A 4,896-nucleotide genomic window follows, 5' to 3' on the forward strand; every position below is an offset into this window, starting at 1 on the left:
AAAGAAATGCTCTGGCCTATGAATGCAGCCTGAGAAGACTGGACTAGAAGCAGTCCAGCTTCCTTCCACATCCCAGGTGCCCACCCATGCTGTGGCAGGACCTGCCCTTCTCCCTGGGGGAGGGAGGCCCTTCTGACCTCCACCCTCCACACAGCAGCACCTTCTGAGTGTCCATCGCAGCTCAAGGGCTCTGTCAGTCACACAGGGGTAGGAAGGAGAAGGAGACAGACCCGGGGCAAGTCGGTTCCATGAACATCACGGGGCCAGGCAAGGTGCCTTGTGCCTGTGCCTTTTGGGAGGCTGAGGCAAGAGGATTGCTTGAGCCCAGGAATTTGAGACCAGCCTGGCCAACATGGTGAGATCCCATTACTACAAAAGATAAAAAATAAAATATAAAATACATCTCATAGCATTGCACAAAAGTCTGTGCGGGGACAAGTGGGGCGAAGGGAGGCTGGCCAAGCCCCCACAAATGTCTTCTCGGTCGAGCTTCCTGAGTTCTCCTCGAGGTGCGGGAGCATCCCAGGCAGAGGAAACAGCAGGAGCAGAGGCTGGAGGTGAGGAGAGCAGTGTGGCCACCCAGGGACCTGTGTGGAGCTCCCACTGCCAGGTGACACTCAGCAAGCTCAGATCCTTTTGCAAATAACCAGGTGCTTCGAGGAGAGAGATTAGTCCAGATTCCCTGGGAGCTTTAGACTTACAGAGTCAACAAAGAATAAATTAAGGCATCACTCTCTGCTCCTTCAGAGAACATGTGTCTGCCCGGACCAGCTGCACCTCTGAGGCTGGGATGAGAGGGAGCAGCTGAGGACCCAGAGTGAGCCCGAATGAGTGACTCCAGGGGCCAAGTGAGACTGGACAGCAGGGAGTGTGCTCGCCACCCATCATGACCCTCTGGCCTTCCCATCCAGCCACTTCCCACACTGTGGGCCCCCCAAGCCCTCCTTGCTCTGGGAACAGCAGGGAGGCTGAAGCCAGGAGGTTGTCAGGTATGCCATGAATCAACCTGGGCAGAAACGTAGAACGGAGACAGGAGCAGGCGGGCAGGAGGGAAGACCTGGATGGCCATGGGGCAGGTCAGGGCAGGAGTGGCCTGAGCCCATCACTGGGCACCTCACTGAGACTACATGAGGGCTTTGTCAGCTGCCCCGTCCCCCCAGGGCAGAGAATGTGGGCAGCCCAGGCAGGGCTGACCTGACGCCGACACCCTCAGCGCCCAACCCTTCCAGCTATGCCAGGGGAGGCTCATCGAGTGGTGGGGAGAGAAGTGGGGAACAGGCCATGACTCACTGAAGGTCTCCAGAGTCTTCTCCCCACCAGCCGTGGAGCCTTCTGGAAGCAATCGGTCCATGTGCTCCTCTGATGCTGCCGGAACTAGGGGCTGGCACCTCCCGCACAGCAGTCAGATAGCCTGTGTCTGGAGGGGCGGGTGCCAGGCCTAAGAAAGCAGCAGCCCTCCAGGAAGCTGAGCCCCGTGACCAGCCCGTCCCACTCCCTGACACCTCCTCCTCTCCTACAGAGCCTCCACGCACAGCTCACAATGGCAATCCGGGCACGGATCCTCCCGGGAACTGCACAGGTGCCGGATTCCGCCCCATCAGGGACGCAGAGGGTGGGCACAGCCCAAGCACCACTCCACACCACTGCCCACGGCAGGGGCTTGAGGAGGTGGCGTCCTCCCTTTAAGGAAGAGCTTATTCTTCTTCATCCAGAATAATGCCTGACCACACATCTGGGAACCCCATGGTCCAGTCAAGCTGACACATAAAAGTACTCAGGTAAGGATGGGCTGGCTCAGTGGCTCACGCCTGTAATCCCAGCACTTTGCGAGGCCGAGGCAGGTGGATCACCTGAGGTCAGGAGTTTGAGACCAGCCTGGCCAACATAGTGAAACCCCATCTCTACTAAAAATACAGAAATTAACCAGCCATGTTGGCAGGTGACTGCAATCCCAGCTACTCAGGGGGTGGAGGCAGGAGAATCACTTGAGCCCAAGAGGTGGAGGTTGCAGTGAGCTGAGACTGCGCCATTGCACTCCAGCCTGGTGACAAGAGTGAAACTCTGTATCAAAAAAAAAAAGGACCCAGGTAACACACCAATGGACAATGCATGCAGGCTGGAGGATTTCCCCCTGTGGCTCTGAATCCAAGGGCAGAGCTGAAGGGGCCAAAGCTGTCACTGCCCCATCTCTGAGAGTTTCAGCCAGGTTACAAGAGACACAGGGTTGTGCCGGGGAGGAGTGGCTCTTGGCAGAGCCGGGACCACCTCTAGAGGGCTCCACCTTGGGGAGCTGTTGCTTGGCTTCACTCTTGGGTGTAAACCAGCTGATATGGTTTGGATCCATGTCCCCTCTCAAATCTCATTTTGAATTGCAATCCCCAGTGTTGAATGTGGGGCCTACTGGGAGGTGACTGGCTGGTGGCACTCTCATGAATGGCTTAGCACCATCTGATATGGTTTGGCTGTGTCCCTACCCAAATCTCATAGTCCCCACCTGTGGTGAGAGGGACCCAGTGGGAAGTAATTGGATCATGGGAGCAGTTCCCCCATGCTGTTCTCATGATAGTGAGTTAGTTCTCACGAGATCTGAGGGTTTCATAAGGGGCTTTCCCCGCCTCCACGCTGCGCTTCTCCTTCCCGCCGTCATGTGAAGAAGGAAGTGTTTGCTTCCCCTTTCGCCATGATTGTAAGTTTCCTGAGGTCTCCGCAGCCATGCTGAACTGTGAGTCAATCAAACATTTTTCATTTATAACTTACCCAGTCTTGGGTATGTCCTTTTAGCAGAATGAGGATGGACGAATACACCATCCCTTCTTGATACGGTATAGTGAATGAGTTATCAAGAGATCTGGTTGCTGAAGTGTGGCAACCTCCCCCTGCTCTTTCTCCTGCCTTCCAGCAGGAGTGAAAGCTCCCTGGGGCCTCTCCAGAAACAGATGCTGCCATGCTTCCAGGAGCCTGCAGAACGGTGAGCCAATGAAACCCCCCTTTTTTATTGCATTTTAGGTTTTGGGGGTACATGTGAAGAACATGCAAGATTGTTGCATCGGTACACACATGGCGGTGTGATTTGCTGCCTTCCTCCCCATCACCTATATCTGGCATTTCTCCCCATGCTATCTCTCCCCAGCTCCCCACCCCTCGCTGTCCCTCTCCTATTTCCCCCGAGAGACCCCAGCGTGTGATGCTCCCCTCCCTGTGTCCATGTGTTCTCATTGTTCAACACCCACCTATGAGTGAGAACATGTGGTGTTTGATTTTCTCATCTTGTGTCAGTTTGCTGAGAATGATGGTTTCCAGGTTCATCCATGGAAACCCCTTTTCTTTATAAATTACCCAGGCTCAGGTATTTCTTTTCTTTTTTTTTTTTTTTTTTTTTTTTTTTTTTTTTTGAGACGGAGTTTCACTCTTGTTACCCAGGCTGGAGTGCATTGGCACGATCTCGGCTCACCGCAACCTCCGCCTCCCGGGTTCAGGCAATTCTCCTGCCTCAGCCTCCTGAGTAGCTGGGATTACAGGCACGTGCCACCAATGCCCAGCTAATTTTTTTTTTTTTTTGTAGTTTTAGTAGAGACGGGGTTTCACCATGTTGACCAGGTTGGTCTCGATCTCTTGACCTCGTGATCCACCCGCCTCGGCCTCCCAAAGTGCTGGGATTACAGGCTTGAGCCACCGCGCCCGGCCCTCAGGTATTTCTTTATAGCGACATGGGAGCGAACTAGTACACCGGCCTGGTAAGGTGGAAAGGGCAGGGCTTGGCAGCCAGACAAGGGCTTAACTTTCAACTTGGGACTGAACATGCACTCAGCGAAAATGAGATGGCTCTACACATGGAGCCACAGGGTTCCCCTTGTCTCTGCAGCCCCTGTTCTCTCCATCAGGAGTGACACCAGGTCTCTTGTTCTCAGAAAGAGCCCTGAGAGGGCAGACAGCAGGTTCTCTCTCGTGTCTCTAATCAGACATAACATGGCTGGGGGCAGTGCAAAGAGACACAGTAAGGGCTCATGATGAGTTTTTTGTCACTGTCAAAACTGGGTCCTGCTGGCAGGTTCTTAGGCCCAAAGGCAAGGTGGGAGTGGGAAAGAGTCTGGCTGCTTCTATTTGAAGGCAGGACAGGTCACAGACAGCACACCGCAGGGGACAGAGCTTTCACTGGAGCCACCTCAGATTCTCTCCTGGAGAAGAGAATCGACCAGGAACATGGAAGCTGCTGTCCTCGGCACAGCCACCATGCACACCGGACCAGACACTAGCCAGTGCAGGGCACATCCCCGGTGGCATCTGTGCCACAGGTCACAGCAGCCCCATGATTTGGATAGAAGAAGAAAACCTGGGCTCCTAAGTAAATTACCAGTTACTTTTCTCCAAGGCAAACTAACCTAAAGCCGTTAACTAAAAACAAAAAACAACCAAACAATAACAAACCTTTTTATTGTAAAAACAAAACACAGAAATGCACAAGCTGCACAGAGGACCCCAAAGCCAGGGCTGCCCAGACCCCACACCACACCACAGGCTCTGCCTTGGGAGGAGGCACCTTCCGAGACTGCTGTGAGGATTACTTCCTTGTATTTTAAAATTTACAATAGATCTGCTGTAAAAAAAAGAAAGAACTGGGTGGGGCATTTCCTACAAATTAAAGAGACTGAACTTTCTGGCTAGGCGTGGTGGCTCATGCTTGTAATCCCAACACTTTGGGAGGCCGAGGTGGATGGATCGTTTTAGGTCAGGGGTTCAAGACCAGCCTGGCCAATACAGTGAAGCCCCTTCTCTACTAAAAATAAAAATTAGCCGGACATGGTGGCACACACTTGTGGTCACAGCTACTAGGGAGGCCCAGGCAGGAGAACCGCTTGAACCCAGGAGGTGGAGGTTGCAGTGAGCCGAGATCGCACC

At 53.7% G+C, this 4,896-nt stretch overlaps 1 protein-coding gene across 1 annotated transcript in view; it reads right to left on the minus strand.

Annotated features, from left to right (window-relative positions):
- Positions 1 to 4,896, minus strand: part of SEC14L1 (SEC14 like lipid binding 1) — a 76,953-nt gene that overhangs the window by 5,207 nt on the left and 66,850 nt on the right. Inside the window, exon 19 of the transcript XR_005199515.1 lies at positions 2,806 to 2,810. The gene's annotated coding sequence lies outside the window, so the exon portion shown is untranslated. The remainder of the gene's footprint in view (positions 1 to 2,805; positions 2,811 to 4,896) is intronic.

Source organism: Cebus imitator, unplaced genomic scaffold (assembly GCF_001604975.1).
Source record: "Cebus imitator isolate Cc_AM_T3 unplaced genomic scaffold, Cebus_imitator-1.0 Scaffold36, whole genome shotgun sequence".
Classification (NCBI taxonomy): domain Eukaryota; kingdom Metazoa; phylum Chordata; class Mammalia; order Primates; family Cebidae; genus Cebus; species Cebus imitator.